Genomic DNA, 20,699 nt, shown 5'->3' on the forward strand with positions numbered 1-20,699 from the left:
ATATACAAAAAAAATTTAAGTTTTAAATTTTTGTTACTAAAAACTAAAACGCTTCAAAGCTATAAAAAAATATTTTTGCAAAACTCCGTTCCCCCGAAGAAACCCCCGGAATGGCCGCCGCATGGGGAGCCCAAGAAAAGAATCGGGCTCCCCATTTGGAAGCCACCTGGAAGGTTTTTTTCTGTTCCACCCACAGTTTCTTTGGTAGCCTGACTTGTTACAAGGGATTGTATTCCTACCAGAGAAAATGCCACAATTTCGTCTGGGCAATCCGCCTTGGAGGAGCCGGGGCGCGAACCCGGGTCCTACAAGTCACAAGGCAGGCGCTCTACCCCAGAACCAGAGTGGTAGAGCGGACACTTGCAGTCTTCTTAACACTGAAATTATGTTATTCCACGAGTGTACTGACGTGCAGTAACATCTAACCTCGGTAACGAACAAATTTATGTGTTCTTATGTTGTTCGTTCAGCATGAATTATGTATTTTTTTAACAGTGCAATATAATTTGTATAACTAGTCTGGCAATTTTTTTTTTTTACCGTTTTATGATTCACATGTTTTTCATTGCTCCTGTACAAATATCTTAGCTTTACAAAGCAGTATTTCACCGAGAACTCTAGGAATAGCTGCTTCCAAAAAATGTTTGCTGTACTTCCGGAAATCATAACAAGACTATAACTTTTTTTTTGTATTTTTTAACGACGTCTTTAATAGTGACTTAATCAAATTCCAGATAATGGGGGTTCAGTAATCTTAAATTTAAGTATTTTTGTAAGATTTTTTTTGTTTTCTTTTAATAATATTTAATTGTACTGCACAAAAGATTGAATTCAATATTTTTAATGTTTTTAATGTAATATATTTTATAGTTTCCTATTTCTTACGATGTATAGAGGATTAATTTTATAACTCATGACAGTGTAGCTAGTATTCTCCAAATCCCACAACTAGGTAATGGATCTGCATGTTCCAATAAACTTAAGGTTTTACCTTTTCGATGCATCCATCACGAAATCATCCAGAGAACTGACGGGAGTGAACGACTTCCTGAAATCACTGTCAGTTGACCGGATGACCGGACAGAACTGAGGATACGGGCTCAGCACGCGACAGAATGCGCACTTATTTCAGTTCATCGTTCAGACATGACGTCACACGTGGAAAACTGGTTGATAACCCAAACGTTTATCGGGCCCTTAAGAGGGTATGTATGTCCCATTCAAGGTCATTTTTTTTATTTTTATGTTCCACACGGTTAAAGTTGCTGATTTTTTTTGGCGGTCATTTTGTTGATTTTCGATATATACATATATAATCCTTTTTTCATAATAAAATGAATTTTTTCAATTTTTTTGGTAGTTTGGATAAGGATAATGAAATGGAACATAAACCTTAAACATCGTATTTTAAAGTAAATTTTACAAGCTGCTACGTGAATTGGTTTAATTTCTGCAAAAAAAAAATATTATATAATTTTACCTGGCCTTTTTAACGTTATCAGAATTTTCACGATTTAAAACGGCTAAATAAAATTACATGGTAATTTTTCTGAACGAATTTTAAAACATATCACAAAACAGCCACCAGCATTGCCTTTTAACACACAAATTTTTAGTCATTTACTCAACTTCGTTCTAATACAAACTGCACAAAAATGTTAAAAATTAAACTTTACCAGCTAATTATGCGAAAAATATATACTTCACAATTTTCATTTTTTTTAAGTATGGCCACTAAAAAGTCCTACACTTTTAACCATGTTAAACGTAAAAATGAAATAATCACCTGGAACGGGCATACACCCTTATGACTTAGGAATGAATTTGTAACAAATAAATATGGCCACAAGTATTGTTAAAGTGTCATACTTTATTATCAAATAAATAGCACGTATGTTATCGACAAGTCAATGAAGGGGATATAGGATATAATTGGCTCGTTTGTCGACTGTAACAGGTGAACAGTGTGCCGTGCGCACGTTCACCTTCATGTCATTCCACACAACAGGGCTCCAGTGTTATCTCAGGGCACAGATCATGGTGACGCCTCTAGAGACAAACGGGACAGAGGCGTTTCTGAAACTAAGTTCATTGTATTTTTTCGCGACTTATCTGTGTCCTGCATACATACAAATAAGTTTGACGTGTATTTTAGATGGATCGTAAGATACGGTCAACTACAAAATATATTGAATATAATCTTTTGTGAAGTGAAATTTATTATTATAAAAATATCCTTGAGAAAAAACTTAATTTACAGATTAATGAAACATCATATGCAAATTAATTCAGTCAAAAATTAAACTTATTTAAAAAAAAAATGCAAAAATATATAAGTTAGTACGTTTATGGTTTTCGGAAGTACAGAAAACATTTTGGAAGCAGAAATTTTAGAGATCTCTGTGAAATACTGCCTTGTGAAGTTAAGATATTTGTTAACTTAAAATGAACACAAATTCACTAAATGTACTTGCTACCTACTACACTAACCCGTAGAAATCAAAGAGTTGTGGGAAAGATAGAATGAGCCTATAGTGTATACGGCCGCTTTTCCCCAAACTATTTTCTTTTAATTAATTCGTCATAAATATACATAAATAGATACCATGATTAAAATAAAGTGTCGCTATGTAAGGTGTTAAAATATCGAAATAATTTCGTGTTAAACAATACGAACACTCTTATATAATTCGTCTTATACTTACGAGTAATGAGCTTAGATTTTGTTTATACACTGAGTAGATTTTGATGAAACCAAATACGAAAAAATTGCCCCGGTGAGTTCACTTCCTCGCTTCCAGCGCCGGGTTTCGGCCTTGACGGAGGGACCAATTCATAAGCCGCTGGGTCAGGAAAAAGGAAATGGAACAAATCGCGAGCGAATGGAATAAAAAAATATATATAAATTTATATATATATATATATATCTCCCGCGATATCAGCGCGGAACGAGAAGGAGGGTAAAGGGTAGAGGGGGGGGGGGGGAGGTGGAAAAGAACCGCAACCAATCCTCCGGCGATATGACCGCAGTGATGGCGGCAATCCGGACGGCTTTCGCCTCCACAGGTCCGCGCCGCGCCCTTCGACATCAGTCAACACCCGACAAAAAAAAAAAGCGAGCGGAAAAAAGAACAAAGGGGAGTAAAGGGACATTTCGCAGTCTCAGAAGAAAAATTCCTTTATTTGAACCCGAAGAAGAAGAAAAAAAATATCTCAGTGGTCACGTTCACAAGAGTAATAGGCAAATAAAATAAAAATAAAAAATCTAGGAAGGGAAAGATTTTACGTCGTCTGGTCATGCACACAGAGTCATCTAAGTGGATTTCCCCCCCCCCCCCCCAACTGACTGTAGTGCAGAAACCCCTCGTTTTTCAAATTATTTTTTTCAACGCAATGTTGGTGCCTGAAGAATAGAGCAGATGTCAGTTCCCAAAACGTCGCAAATGTTTCGTCTCGGGAAGCCTAATTAATATGTTTGTCTGCGCCGCCGTCGCGTCGTTTAGGTTTCCAACTTATTAATCTGTTAAGTATCATCGTTGGGTTCGTCTGTGCAAAGCAGCTGTGTTGTTCTGAGGTTGTTTTTTTTTTTAGCTATATTTACTGTCTCGTCGTTTCGTCGTTGTCAGCCCACGGCGTTCGTTTGTGCTGTGATGTTTTCATATTTCCTTCCACGCATCTCTTTGTGCTGTCCTGGCATTTAACTTTTGACATGGGCTGATTTCGTCTTGTTTTCTGTTTGTGTTTGCTTATTCATTTTTTTTTGTTCAACGTTTATGTGCAAAGGATTTTTTAAATTAATTCTTTGGTTATTGAAATACTGCTGAAAATACTAATTTTGGGTAGGTTATTTAAACATAAGAAAAGTCAGTTTATTTACTATTCATTTAAATGGTCGAAACAAGAATATGTTTGCGTGCGAGAAACCTGGAACACCTGCCGATATATCCCAATGCGATGCTGTTCTATTCTCTACGCTTAAAACCACACCGGTTTTTTTGATGGCGCTGATATTGACGGGGGGCAGCGCACGGAGTTATTAGTTTTTGGCATGGGTGTGTGTTCTAAAGTTGGTCACCCTGGTTATAAAAGGGTTAGCGAAACATGCCTTAGCTGCATGAAGGCTAACGCTAGAAGTTTGTTAAAGAGCTTAAAAGTAACAGTCTATAGATAATTATGAAAATGCTATAGTGAAATGAGTATGAGTAGTATATAAATGGGGGTACTGGTCCTGGCTTCGGCTTGAGGAGTGGGAGCCTATTCCCACCATCTTGAATTCTGATGCATGGCGGCCATATTGGATGACTTTGACCTTGACCCCAGCGGCCATCTTGGATCAGCCATTTAGAATACCACCATTTCGTTTTCTAAAACTTTCCACCATTTTGACTTCCACCATTTTGACTTCCACCATTTTGTTATCTAGTTATTGCCGTCATAAAGGAATCGAAAGCCCCACTCCCTAGTGTTGCAATTTTCATTATGGCCGCCATGTTGAAAATCAGTATATTCATGCTAGAAATTCGGGAAAATTCTCAAAATTTATAAAAAGTTAATTATCAATTTTTAATAAAATATTATTTAAAAACACCGTTGGAATTTTCGTTACTGCCACCATCTTGAAAAGCCATAATTATTATCAGATTTTAATGGGAAAAGTATTAAATTTTATAAAAAATTTAATAAAACATTAAAGCGCCTGTGTTTTAAATTCCGATTTGTTCAGTTGGTACAGTGGTCCCACGTCTGTGAAACTATAACTGCCTTTTCTAGTAACTACAGGTTATGCTTCAACAGCCTCCACTTGGCTCTTCCCTTAAATTTGTAAAAGAATCAAGGGAGTGCGTCAGCTGTCAAAGTTTGCAGTTGATGCATAGCTCAGCCCCCCTCCTTTTGGTTTCAATATTTCATCGTAATAATTTTGAACATACTGTTTCACAACTACTAATATTACGTTCATTTGCATGGGAGGGAGGTAGTTCCAACAGAAGGAAAATTAATTAATGCCAGTGAGAGCTGAGCATGTAGCTCTCCCCGTTCGTAAAACAAGGATTGCAATTGAGAACGAACTCAGCCAATCAAGAGGAAATTAACCTCCTGATTGGCCGACCGCTTCAAACAATCGGAAACCATCATACATCTCAGCCTGCGGTAAAATACATGGATCCGAGTTAAGAAACAACTGAAACCAGACGTACAATATTAACTTTTTTTATCGCAAAAAAAAGGTATAATTGCGTTCGTCGAGAACATTTAGTGTGTCAAATCTACTCTCATTACACAATGAAACGCATAGTATAGCAACTAATATTTAAAAAAAAAAACAAATAACAGACTACTGAACTCTCACGAAACTTTGGTTGTTGTTCAATGAACGCAATTTACAGAACGCAAACATATCCAGTAGATTTTAAAATGTTTCGATTTGTAGCTGGCACGATACCGGAAAGATTTGCAGTGCACACTTCTACCTGAAATTCGTCAAGTTACTGGATATTTTCATCTGAACCATTCATTTATACATCCCAGTGCAGATTGCTTCAATGATATCAGTTCATCAGCAATGAGTTCATATTGAATTTGAACATCTTAAAATGTAATATATATTTAATTAATATTGTTTATGTGTATTCATGCGTAGTTAACATCAATACATAATAAAAAACGAAAACTAACAAAAAAAACATTTTGCAGGAAAAAAATTTCAAACGTAAATGTAATTCGAAAGTTTTAAATATATAGAATTTTCTAAACTAAAATTTATAAACCTCATCCTTCTTCAGGATTTTTTTTACCATATATATCGATACATTTTCTAAATGCACACTTGAAAACTTATAAATGACGATTCTAATTAGGTATGTTTTTAACGGTTTATTACGAAGCAGAAAGGACAGGTTAATGGCATTATTTTCGGGGAATATCAAACACCTAATAAACTTTATTACTCCATAAGGGCATTACTTAATAATAATGAATTTTTAAATAAAAATTGAGGATGATTCGAACATTAAAAACATAAATAAAATCCCTGGAATATCTCACTAACTTGTTATTAAAGTTTTACTCCACATAGCACCAATAACATAGTGGATAACCATAACCATTTCGAATTATTATTGATACGCGTAAAAATTAAATTTCATTTAATCTTCTGTAAATCATACGTGCATCATATTCTATGAATTTTCCGTTTATATTCTCAAAAGAATTTTGTAGTAGAGGTAATAATAATATTATTATTGATCAGTATAATGCTATTATGTAACAATGGTTTTTGATAAAAAATATTGATATTGAAAAACGGGATTCAAAATAATAAGAATTTTCTTTCTCAATTGAATCAAAGCTCAGTAATTTTTATTATTATTATTTTGCTCTAGGCGGGCATTGGTCATTTTATCCTACCATTCCCGTTGTGAAAAACGAAGTGAAATATATTGATAAGCATCTCATGTTTCCAGCTTTTGTTTACATATCACCATTTTCCTCAAACTTTAAAAACACTTTTTTACTACATATTTGTCGGTCACCCCTTCCTTTTATTCCTTGGCGACCCCTGCCCGTTTCGTAGGTTGGCAGCCCGCTTCACAGATGCGTTAAGCTGGTGGTCTCTGCACCTGAACGTAGAAAAAAAAAGGAGGCTCTTATTACTGTCGGTAAAGGCTTTAGAAAAATTTGCTTAGTTATGATGTTACGGTTCGATAGAAAACAAATTTTTAAGACGTGATCTGCCATAAAATAAAATTCACCAAATTTTGACTCATGCCTGTTTGGCTCTAATGTACAGTTTTGTGGCCACCAGATGATAAAGATTTTGTTTCAGAGTTCGAAAGGTCGTATCAGAAGAACATTATCAACTAAGACATTTTCATTAAATGTTTACATAAAAAGCTTCTAGTTTTCATAACAGTGAACTTAGAACTTGTTTAATAAAAATAAGCTATCTTGGCTTTCAAGGTTGTCCTGTGACGAGATACATTAAGGCAAGTACTTTAAGAGTGGATGCCGCAGTACTGAAATAATAATTAAAACTTTATATATTTTTAATAATAACAAATTTAGCAAGTAAGACACATAAACTAAATTAACGATGCCTAAAAAATATATATTTTCTCAGTAAATTTACTTCATATTTGTGAACTATTACCCACTCAAAACCAAGTACAGTTTGTAAAAGCCGGCTAACATTTTTATTATTTTTATTGATTTGCCATTCTCTGTAAAAAGAAAGGCCTTTCATATGAAGGCTGTAATAGAAAAAATTCCATCCCGAATACAATGTAAGCCCTCAGTGCTACATTAAAGAGCAACTCTCCGTTTGAAAGATCTGAAAAACTATAAATATTTATCGTGTGGGTAGCGAACACAAAAAAAAGCAATATTAGAAATTCTTTAGCTTCTGAACACAAAGCCATAGAAAGCGTATAGTGCCTCCAAAAACACAAAAATTTATATAGTCTACATTCCGAATACTTTCTTGATACAAAAAATTCGTAGCATAAAAATCCACTTTAAACACAAAAGGAGAGAAATTAAATTTAAAAATTGAATTATAAAAAAAAATATTTTTCGTGTAATTCTAGAATTACCGACAATCTATAACATTCAACATAAAGCATGCGTATGCTCTAACAAACACAAAAGTCTAACTGTGAATAAAGTAATATTAAACATCTGAAAATAATATCATTTCGTATAAACTAGTAGAAACTAGCTCCCATAGTAAAAAATAAGGTGCCGAAAAAGTATTATGTTTGAGTTTTTCTAACCCGCTATATAATTTAAAATTAAAAGAAAATATATCCTTTCTACTGAAACCTTATATTATAAAAACCGAAGAACTAGAGCCGCTTGATTGTCTTTCAAATTAATTATATATTACACTATATGATTTAATGGCAATATAACTGATCAGAAATGTGGTGAAAAATTATATTATTAAGGGGAGGGGAAAATGTTTCCATATACTAATAATTATTATTCGGAAATTTTTACTGACTTTCCGTATACTGGATGCGGCTTTTTAAACTAAGGTTCTGCTCAACGTGAAATTAATGTGAAATTCAAACTAACCTTGATGTATACCAGGTAAATTAATCATCAAAAATGCACAAAATAATATTTTGGTCTGAAAGTATGTAAAGTTTTTTTTAACCGCAAGCAATTAGCTTTAAATAAATGTTCAACTGTTAAATTAATATGTCTTAGGTTTCTATCAGGCTGATAAATAATAAGCACGTAAAGGACACAAATACATTTAAGAGCATTGAAAGCAAGTTTTAAAGTTAATTCAATAAATTTAGCAAAGAAGTAGACATACTTTTATAGCAACAATTTTTGTGGCTTGATTTTACAGAGTGCTGTGTCGACAAAATCTTGCTGGCGTGTTTCAGCTCATCCTTTATCCTTTATCCTTTGTCCTCTGAAATTTAATGCGGTTCAGCCCGTCTTGGATAACGGTAACTGTTATACGACGAAGACTTCGAACGAACATGCGCCGCGTAGAATAACGATCGTAGTTGCCTAAGTCAACGCGTGTTCAACAGCCTAGACTAATTTTGCCTATCCCTTCTTGTTTAATCAAGAGAGGGGGGTAGTAATTATGGCTGGGGCCTAAGTTAGGAGGCACTATCAGGGCACAACTTGAAACTTCCTTGGCGGAGGAATATAAGTCCTTGGTGCGGAGATAATGAAGCTATCCCGGGATCTTTCAGTTAGTCGGAGAGCTGTTCGAGACGGAATGGGCTGGCTCCAGAGCAGAGAGCGTTTCGGGTCGGTTGTCCTTCCACAAGATGGCGGCCTCGCCAGAGAGTAACAATGAACATGTTCGTGTCGCCGTCCCCCCTCCCCCGCCCCGTGCACTAGACTACGAGGGGGCAAAGCAAAGCGCTTGTTATTACTTCACTCACATTAAACATCGGTTACGAAAATGAACTCGTGAAGAAACTAGATTTATTGTAAACATTTCCATGAAGCGATTATAAGAATAATAGAGTAAAGCTATGTTGAGAACAATAAAGCTAATTTTTTTTTTCAAATTAATATATTCTTATATTCAACACGTCTTTGATCTTATTTTTAACCCCCGCACCCTTATACCTTCAGCATAAATGAAATAATAAAATTAACTAGTATCCCTGTCATAAACACACATACGAAAAAAAATTATTTTACGTTTTATAAGATAACAATAATTTTGAACGATTAACAGGTAGATTCTGCGAGCCAAATATTATAGATTGAACGTAATGTTAAACTAAATTTCAATCGTAATGTGTAAAAAATAATTTCCTTAACGTAAACTTAACATAATTAACTTTTTTTTTTTAATCTTGTGGTTTTTCGTTTGTACGTGAGTTACTTTATTGCAATTTTATTATTCAGTTTGGTTATTTTATCAATTAAAAATTTACAGGAAAATCAACTAAATTAGTATTAAAAACTGATTATGTGCCATCATCATTAGTTTATGAATTTCAGGTGCCATTTCCCGTTACCATGTGTTGTTTCGTTGTGTTTTTTTTTTGGCCAAACGAAGTATTCGTTTATAATTAGTTAAATATTTCTAATGAATGTTATGTATAATTATGTATAATTAGGTCTCCCTACACCAAAAACCTACTGTAATCGGCTGAAAGTGGGTAACTAACCCGTAGATGCTGTTTTACAGGAGTGTACTTAAGTTTATACCTTTCACATGAGTGCTTTGTGAGATAGGTACTTGCTCTTTCAAGTCCAGTTCATTGATGAGACATGAAAGATCTGAGCAGAGAAGTACTTTTCTGGCCTTTCTTTTTATTAAATTCTTTCGTGACAATATTTCAGAACACTAACGTATACTTGCCAATGGAATGGCATTTAAATATTTTGTTCTGTCTACAACTGTGCATGTGTTTTTACATATGTACAATGCGACGTTAGATACCTTACCCTTTCTAAAATTCCATTTGAGACAACCATAGACAACCATCACGTCATTCCATGTATAAAAATTTAAAAACCCATGCTGTGAACACTCTACGTAAGAGCTTGACTTCATAATAAAGAATGTGTAGTAAGTTATCATAATATCATAATAGCTGTGGTGTTTACGTTCCAAGAGTACCTTATTTTCCCTTTCATTTTATCATCAGAACCATCGTACCTCGTTGTTTATTATCACTACGCACAAAATATCAAATGCAAGAATAATGGCCGATTATAATCCCAGACTAATTTCATTACTGAAAATTACCTCAACCCAAGAGCAAAATTAATGGCAGGATGAACAAAGTGCTGTAAATTAAGTAAACAGCTGTATAACACAGAACACTTCTTTATAATTAAGTGCTCGGCTTAATCAAGGAAACAGAGCGCGCCTTAAAATTTGTAGCAATGTTGCATTAAGCTGATGAATTTTGTGTGCGGGAAGAGTTATTGTGTGGCTAGCAGAGGTCTGTTTTAAGGAAAGTGACTTATGACATTTGCTCTTATAGCTCACTGCTAGTATACTTAAATTAATTTTGATTTATTTCGTTTAAGTGATAAGCACAATGATTTTTTTTTCTAAACAACCAAAAATAGTTTTGACATTGTATTTGCGCAAAATGTTTTTAGGTTGATAACTAAATGTTATTAACAGTGACTGAAATTACGTTATGAAACTTAAATTTTAATAATAATTCATATTTTATTACAACATTAGTTAAACGTTACCAAAAATAATCAACCCCAATAAGGTGTGTACTCTGCGTTCGCAAAATATTATTTTGCAGTACAGATGAACCCTAATTAACAAATTAATCGATCGAGTAGATTTATGTGTGTTATACCTACATGGTAAATGAGCATTAGACATATGTTAAAACATTCTGAGTTTTATGTTTTTATTAATGTCAAACACAATCTTGCCAGGTTATTGACTGAAGGCATTCTTCTATTGACTGATTAAAATTTTGTCCGGCAGCAGACCTTGTAACAACATTACTTTCAGTTCGTAAAAACTAAAAGATTTTCTCTCAAAATACAAGCGTAAAAAATAATTATAAAAAAGATTTTGCGTCCCTAACTTCTAATACGTGTAAGCATTTGCTATTAATTTGGTTTTCATATTTTAGATTATCCATGTTTTTTTTTGCACAGCATGATAGTCATATTAATTTTCATTTCTAAAATGTGGAAGTAAAATCTAACTTTTTAAAATTTAATTCCAGAGTGACACATTTTTATATCAAATTACAGTCCTTATCTTTGAGTTTACAAAAGTTTAATATTAATTATATCTCACCACAATTAACGTTGCGAGGTCGATTCCGTTTAATTTTTTTGTCGCAAACAAGTAAAAAAGAAAATAATTGCAGTGGGGAATGGACGATCGTACAGTGCGATAATTGACGCTGTATGTAAGTCGTCAAATACAATTTACATTGATAGTGCCCTTTAATTTTTTTTTCCCTTCGCTTAGCTCCTGTTTACATGCTCGTCGGACCGCCATTGGCGGTGTCGAGCCAATACACGTTTTGCAGTTAGTTTATACGGTGAACTACAATGGGGGCCGAGGGAGTGGGGGGGGGGGGTGGTGGTTAATGCACGGACAAACAATTGGCTACTGAAAACTCACCGACAACCAATTACTCTGGCGCTTTTGTTTCGCGCGAGCCGCGTCGGCGCCACAGGGAACAATAAAGCCCTTTGCTGGTACAGTCTGCGGCTCGATGCTGTAGCTCGCGGACGAGTTCTGCTTTTGACGGGGAGCACGCCAGAATTCTCGACGAAAAAAATTAATATATCTATATGTAGTGTGAGCGTGGAGTCTACGAGTGACAGAAGTGAAACTTCTTGCTTATTATGTATAGAGAGATAAATTATTAGTATTTTTACTGAACAAAAGATAATCATTGAGAATACATAGTAGTATAAAATAGTTGGTCCGAGCGCAGTTTTCAGGCTGTGGTGATTGGTGCGGGTCCGCCATCTTGAATTGTAACTTCACGGTGGCCATATTGGATGACGACCTTAACCTTCAAAATTGGCCAAAAATCACTCAAATTTTGCCATTATTTGCCAAACATTCGGCAAAATCCACATAAGCCACCGACAGACTGACCTCCCACCACTAATGCCATGTCCGTGATCTTGTTTTCGTCTGCTAGAGGCCAATAGAGTGCAGTAACTATTTATTACTGTGGTGCCCGCCATCTTTAAATATAGACGCCATCTTGGAAATTCGTAATTATTTAGCTATAAATTCGGGAAAATACCAAAATTCTTTTTAAAATTCTGCAATTAATGTACTGACTGATTCGATCGATTCCTGTCCTTGTTTGATACTTGATCAATGCAAATAATTTTAATATTTATTCAAACAATATGGTGGAAAGTCCTAAAAGAAGCTTAAATTCCTTTACTACCAGCCTCTAGTAAGTCGATGATGACATTTAACCACCATCTTGGAAATTCGTATTTATTTAGCTAGAAATTCGGTAAAGTTTCCAAAATTCATCAAAAAAAATTATTAATATAATGATTGATTCGATAGATATCCGTACTTGGTTCTATACTTGAGCAATGCAAAAAATATATATTTTAGACAACAAAATGCTTGTTTAATAATTCATGTTCAAAATCCTAAAAGTTGTTTAAGTTCCTCACATACCAGCCTCCTATTACTTTGTTCTAACTGCTTGTAGATGATTTTATCGATGCTTTAGGTCTGACTGTTCGAATTATTTGTCTTGACTGCTTGAAACGATCATGGGAAAAAAATTGTTTTCTACTGTTTTACAATCTCGCCAGCCAGAGTACCCGCGCTTCACTAAGGCAGTCCACGGACAGAACACACTCGCACTGTTCTTTCTGCACGCCCCTCCTCATGGGTGCACCACTGTCTTTGAAATACCCGTTGCCATGGATACGCAGGAGGCATAAACAATGCAAAAGCCCGTTTCCACGGAGACGAAGGAAGCAACGCCAATAAAAAGGCGAAATTTAATCCAATCCTGATAATCTTTTATGGCATATTAAAACTCCGCCTGTGCGGCATATAATGCAAGGGCCACTCAAAACTGACTCCCCTTAAATTGAATGAACTTGGAATGGGAGGTCACCTTATATTGGTTGAACTTGTTTATGGAAAAAAAATGTTTTATTGTCATAACTCCGGCTTCCGTCGTCTTAGTTGGATAAAAATATACACACGTTCTTAAGTCAGATCATGGGCTTTTGAACAAAATAAGTTTTATCAAAATCTGTTGAGTAGTTTGGGCGTCAACCTTCGAACAAACAAACAGACAGACTACAAGTTTATAATGGTTTAGAATTCGTAGGGTTGATAATGTCTTGTGACCTTCATGCTTTACAAACGATAATTATTATTATTTTTTTTGCAGTTTGTCGTCGTTTTGTTCCTTGCGCTTGTGAAACAGGCGTAACTCCCGCGAAGTATCCGTCAGTAATCTAACCCTAGTCCACTTTGTGGAAGAAGAGTGGCCCAACCGATTTCTTCGCGAAATGTTTTTCGATTGCGAACGTTCACAGGCAGTCTTCGTCCAAAATAATGCATTCGAGTTTCCCTGAAGTTCCTGGCTCGCCAGATCACTCGCGTTTGGATCCAGGGTGGGTCTCGCTTGGATTCTTCCCTTTGAAACATGGCGGACATTTCCGTCACCTCTAAATTCTCACTGCATCACCTCACATCGTCTTTTATAGCCTCGATGAATTGTGCAAGAGCTTTAGAAGAATCACTGCCGTATATCTTTTTTTTTTTAATAGAACTGTAAATCTTGTTGGATTACAGATATTTGTACATTTCTACATTTGCATCGCTACAAAATAAAAAAATTTGCAGTAATACTGGGTTCAGATTCTTTCCTGGGATTTTATTCTTTGTATTGTCCCAGCAACAACATTAGTTAAAGATATTTGTAAACCTTTCCCTTAATTGCTTTCCAGTGCAAACTGCGCACATTAATTAACAATAAAAAAATAATGCATCTATTAAAATTTAAAATTATGTGTCTTTATCCTAAGCGTGAAAAGAAATAGTCAGTACTAATTCTATATATCACAGTTCTTTATTTCATGTATAAAAAAATAACCACAGATAAGTGTTATACAGTTTTACAATAATATTCCTTGTTGTATTACAATATATTGCTTGGTAACTTGTTTACAAATAAACCTTCTGTAAAAAGTACAAAAAATAGTTTCCCGTAAGTACACAATGAATATTTGTATTTTTGCAAAAGATTAATTTGCTAACTTTTTTTGTTATGCTAGAATAAAAATATGTTGAAATTTTCTAGCAACACGTTGTATTGTTATAACAGTCAGTAAGTACTCTCGCTGTTAACCTTTCGGTAGTAATTCTGCCCTAAATCGGCTGAAAAATTCCAGTCACCAAATGGGAAAAATAATAAAATGAAAGTAAAAATCCCTTGCAACATCATGTAAATTGCGGGGTTGTAAATAAAGAATAAAGAAAAGTAAGCATCTAAATATTTAGGCTTGGACAGCTTTTAGTAGAAAGAACGACACTTAAAGCCATTTTAACGGGGGAGCTGAATTGTTGCCCCTTGGATGGGCAGCCCTTCAGGATTTTTCTGGCAATGGTTTGTTTGTACAGCGACTGGAAGGGCAGCCCATCCAATTTCTGAAAACATGTTTCTTTAAGTGTTTAAATAATCCTGAAAACTTGCCCCTTGGAAGGGCAGCCCATCAGGATTTTTCTTACAGTAGTGTTTTTGAAAGGTTGTCTGAATTGTTGCCCCTTGGATGGGCAGACCATCAGGATTTTTCTGACAGTGGTGTTTTTGAAAGGTTGTCCGAATTGTTGCCCCTTGGATGGGCAGCCCATCAGGATTTTTCTGACAGTGGTGTTTTTGAAAGGTTGTCTGAATTGTTGCCCCTTGGATGGGCAGCCCTTCAGGATTTTTCTGACAGTGGTTAGTTTAGTTTAGGTTAGGTTAGGTTAGGTTAGATTAGGTAAGGTTAGGTTAGGTCTCTTTACAAACTTACCACTGTCAGAAAAATCCTGAAGGGCTGCCCATCCAAGGGGCAACAATTCAGACAAGCTTTCAAAAACAACATTGTCAGAAAAATCCTGATGGGCTGCCCTTCCAAGGGGCAACAATTATGACAAAATTTCAAACACACCACTGTCAGAAAAATTCTGATGGGCTGCCTTTCCAAGGGGCAACAAATCAGACAACCTTTCAAAAACACTACTGTTAGAAAAATCCTGATGGGCTGCCCATCTAAGGGGCAAGTTTTCAGGATTATTTAAACTCTTAAAGGAGCGTGTTTTCAGAAATTGGATGGGCTTCCCTTCCAGTCTCTGTACAAATAAACCACTGTCAGAAAAATCCTGAAGGGCTGCCCTTCCAATGGGCAACAATTCAGTCGCCCCATTATAACTACAATGAAATTTAAAAAATTTAATGAAAAAATTTAAAAAACTAAACCCTTCTTTAATTGTAGAATTAAATGACTAAAAGCATATTATTTTTTTTTTCCAAATAACTGTTATTTGAAACTGAAGTCTCTTATTTAGCATTTTCTATTTTTTTAATTGCATACATTTTCACTGTGACAGCCACAACGCTAATTTCACGATGCGATACATCTGTTCATTGCTCACGTTCAACTATTTTTTAACGAGTGTAGCTAGCGATGTTTTATTTTAAAATAGGGGAAGTGCTGGTGGTATTTTTATAAACGAAAACTTTTCATATATTGGTAAAGCAGGTGGCTATAACAATGGTTTATTATTGTTCGTATTGCAGCAATAATCATTCACAAATCGCTAGCTATGTAATGTGTTCGTAAATGAAACAAAGGAAACGTATAATTTACAAGCCAAAGCATATAATATTTTCGTTAAAAATTCATGTAAAAGTAAACAAAAATACTTCATAGTATAATTCAACTATCAGTAGCAATGGGTTGCTTTCATATTACCAATAATTAAAAATAATATGTCTTATTTTAAAAAAATAACGTCATGATGATATACAGTAGCTACAGAGATTTAACTGTAGTCGCATCTGGGCCGAACGAAGCAGAATCCCACAGCGAAGCCTTAGGTTTTAAAATTCATTCAATTATTTATTCCCCAGCCAAAAGTCTCTGTGTATTCACCTGGTGAAATATAATGGAAATTCAGACACCGCAGGGTTGCCTGTTGGAAATCAGCATTAACCGCCTCCCAGGGCTGGCAAATTAGCAAAATATAAATCTCAGAATAAATTTAAAATTTTTGCGTTGAATTGAAACAAATCCAAACGAAGTTATTCCGGACTCGGTTTAATTCATTAAAACAAATTAACATGAAGTTCGAAAAATCAAAATTTATTTTTCGTTACCGGAATTTATGAAAAGCTCATTTTACAAACTTAATTAGTTTAGGTGGAAATTGATCCGGGTTAATTGTTAACTATCTGGAGTACCCGGTGCTGTTAGGGGCCTTACAAATCATTACACATCAGCTACAGTCTGTGAGACATGGATTTTGTAAAAACGTGAATTTTGATCATTAACGTCCCTTGCAATCCGCCTTGGTGGCTGATTTTAGGAAAAACCCGTGCTCAGTCAATGCATATGTAATGTATTATTGAAGAACATCCCTGCCGAGTTTCGAGTCTGTGGGACTTATACTTCAAAGAAGGGAAATTTTTGATCTTTAATTAAAGCCTCCGCAACACGCCTTGATAGATAGAGACCGGAAAAATTCGCGAATTCATTTCGCGATAGGCTAAAATACAAATAGTTATACCTCAGTGCCGCCTCTGCTATTGGCTCACAACTCACCTGTATGGCCAATGAGAAACACCTGACCAAAGCTTTATCGAATCACAGGTTGCTACGATGGGCCGTCTCACAAGACAGCAGCCAATGAGTGGGTGACATTTGACCGTGTGTACGTAGAACTATGGAGTTCATCCTAGAGGTAATTGAACCCGCGAATTTTTCCGGTCCCTATTGATAGATGATTTTCGTTAAAAAAATTATTTCTTAGCGAATGTCTACGTAGCGGAAGGAATACACGTGCCAAATTCCATTGTCTGTAGGTCTTATAATTCCGGATAATTCGTGATGAGTGTGTCAAAGAGTAGTATTTTGCTTCATACAAACTTTACCACGCTTTTTCACCCATTAAGGGATGGAATTTAAAAAAAATCCTTACTTATTGCACTCCTAGAGTAACTCAAGTACTGCACATATTTCGAGAATACATTTCGTAACAAGGTATTTAAAAAAAAACACTGTAGCTTTTTCTTGGCGTTATTACCAGGGCCCGGAAAATAATGTGAGTTCATTGTTCTTCAGTATAGACTCCACAATAGTTTATATAATCGGGAAAACGTTCACCTTTCAATTGGTTGCTGACTCGTGAAAGTCTCAACTAGGTTGTCCGTGATTCGGCACTTTCTTGGTTTTAGGATTTTCCCATTGGCCCTCATTTCATCCAGATAAAATGTGGGCCAATCTCAGAAGTGGTACGAAGGTATACTCGTTTAGATGTTAGCCTGACGCGGGATGCATACGCGATTTTTTTCCGGTCTATAGTAATTACGAATTGTTGGTCGTACAGCAGCACGGTAGCCACATTCTCATTGCTCGCATCGAGTGCCGGGAAACACCTCTCACCAACCACAGCCAATAACCACAAGAAAAAGCAATTGTTTTCGTGAAATAACTTTACATGAAATGTATTCGCCAAATTAAAGTGACTCTACTAGTGGTACATCATTGTATTTAACTTTGAATGAGTTATCAATTGCATTCATGCACCAAATAGTTATTACCAACTTCAACGTTCGCGCTACCTCACACCCATTCACCGCCTACACGGAGGAAGAAAGGCAACCGTTTTCATTCCTTTACGTATTAGATTAATGTACTTATGATCATTTTTAATTCAAGAAGTCCGAAACAATAATCGTAGAATGTTTTATAACGAGGGAATTCCCAGAGTTGCAGGAATTGAATAAACATTATTACCGACTTCAAACTGTGGAGGCACCGTCTGAGGAATTTCTCCCTTCCGAAAGAAACATTTTCCAGTGCTAAAAGTTTCGCTTAAGGGTTTCGGAATTATCTGGAACTTCGGATTAATATTTAACTGCGCCCGTTGTGACAGTTTTAACGAGGCCTTCCGCTGAAACAGCAGAATTAGTTCCGTGTCGAAAGTTGGAAGAAAAGTTTCCCTCCGGCAGGGCACAAGTGGCGTTTGTCCGAGCTTTCAACCGAGGCGCAGCTTCGAAAACATTAGAACTTTCCGAAATGCATCTGTTGTTGGGAGGCAAGTGTATGTGTCTCCTAAAGTACGAGCAAATATAAGTAAAAAATTGGTTTTTGTAAAGTCGGTTTACGGACGATAGTTTAACGTGACAACGTCATAACATAACATTGATGAAATTATTGCATACTTTTATGAATAAAATTGAATCATTTTTATTGAATTATCACTATTTTGTATGGATACAAAGAAGGAGTGAAATGAAATCTACAATTTAATTGATAAATTTACTTTTATTTGCACTCATTAATTCGAATACTTATGTTTATTACTTTAACGAACAGATTATTTTAACTATAACTTTTATACATGTTTGCTATTTAACTTATTCCAATCTGTGTTATTCTTTTAAGGATAGGACGATGATAGGAAAAGTAGGAAACGAATGGGAGTGTTTCAAGTTTAATGTGCCTCGAAAAAAGTCAAATCGATGGTTGTTCCAATCGAGTGGAAGAGAGATAGATGCGTCGCAAGCGTACAATGAGCGTAACGGGACACAGCGTAACGGGAGAATGTGCCTTACGGGACACTTTTTCGTGCGTGCAGCCGGCGTTCATCGATTTATTAGACGTTGTCACGTCAAAAAAATATATATGTGAGCGAGTCTTCAGTACTCGCCAGAGATGTGTAAACATATAACCTCGATAACGAGCAAGCTTGTGTATTCTCGTGTTTGTTCGTGTTGTAAATACATAGACTTACAACACGGAAATCGGACACAAAATTTAAAGTAAAACCCGTTAAAATAGTGCCGAGCTTGATAGATATACAGATCAATGAAGGTATTGTCTTTCTCAAGTACCTTCCGAAATATCTAGACGCGAATCACACACTTACTTCCTGCGCCCGCCGCTAGTATTCGCTGCCTGAATCGTTAACGTTGCTTGCCACCATCACCCGCAGACGGCAGCACGAAACAAACCAAAATTTGAATAACTATTATAAATGGCTCCGATAAAAGCGATAGAGACTTGAAAAAAAAAATCCTAAACCCCGGTTTTTGATGCAATGTTATTATTGTTGTCTAAATTTAATGATATTCTAAGCAATTAAGATAATAATAATTATATTTAAGTGCTTCGATAAAGTTATGCATTATTCTAAGTTCAAATTATACTTTTAAGTACCTAACAACTGTAAAACCGCGAAGGACTGATTTTGGCCATAAATAAATTTATTTTTTTCCCCCGGTATCAAGGAAAACCCGAAAAAAAACAAATAAAAATTTTAAAAAAAAAGATGGCCGGACGTTGGAGAAGCGGCGGTTCGGTGAATTCAAAGCACGCGCGTGGACGAGGGAAAGGCAACGAACGGCGCCTTCGAGAAAAGGGGATGGTAATTAATCATTCGCGCCACGAGCCAGTTTGTGGTTACATGTATGCGGAGGAGGGGAGGTAGCAGTGGTTTCCTCCCTCCCCCCTACAATCCCTCCACCCCAACACCCCCGTCACCCCTTTAATAACACTCAGGAACCGCGTCGTACGGCTCGTGGTTACGGGTGAAAGTCCCTCGCATTTACATTCCCCCAATGCGGCTGGTCGTTAAGTGAGGATCAATACCCCGCTATATAGAGTACCTTGATATTTTGCCATAACTCTCAAGCGCTAAATTTGAGAAATATATTCAGTGGAACTCATGTGGCATGACTATAATAACTCGCCCAAAATTTTTTTGACGTGACAACGTCTAATAAATCGATGAACGCCGGCTGCACGCACGAAAAAAGTGTCCCGTTACGCACATTGTTCCGTTACGCTGTGTCCCGTTACGCTCATTGTACGCTTGCGCCGCATCTATCTCTCTTCCACTCGATTGGAACAACCATCGATTTTACTTTTTCGAGGCACATTAAACTTGAAACACTCCCATTCGTTTCCTACTTTTTCCTATCATCGTCCTATCCTTAACACAATAACACAGATTGGAAGAAGTTAAATAGCAAACATGTATAAAAGTTATAGTTAAACTAATCTCTTCGTTAAAGTAATAAACATATTTGAATCAATGAGTGCAAAAAAAAATTTATCAATTAAATTGTAGATTACATTTCACTCCTACTTTGTATCCATACAAAATAGTGATAATTCAATAAAAATGATTCAATTTTATTCATAAAATTATGCAATCATTTCATCAATGTTTTGTTATGACGTTGTCACGTTAAACGATCGTCCGTAAACCGACTTTACAGACAACCAATTTTTTTAAAAGAAATAACGAATTAATAATAATAAAGTTGTCTTCTAACCGTCATGAGATAATTTAAATAACCATATCTCCTTAGGGTGCCCAAAAAAAACACTAGGGGAAAAAAAGGTTAAAAACGTCCTTAGCTACGAATCATGAAGGTTGGAAAATGTAATTAAAAATCATAACTGGGAGTTATAATAGATCAATTTAAAATGTAAAAAATTGGTTTTTG

The sequence above is a fragment of the Bacillus rossius genome, chromosome 11 (genome assembly GCF_032445375.1).
Source record: "Bacillus rossius redtenbacheri isolate Brsri chromosome 11, Brsri_v3, whole genome shotgun sequence".
Lineage (NCBI taxonomy): Eukaryota > Metazoa > Arthropoda > Insecta > Phasmatodea > Bacillidae > Bacillus > Bacillus rossius.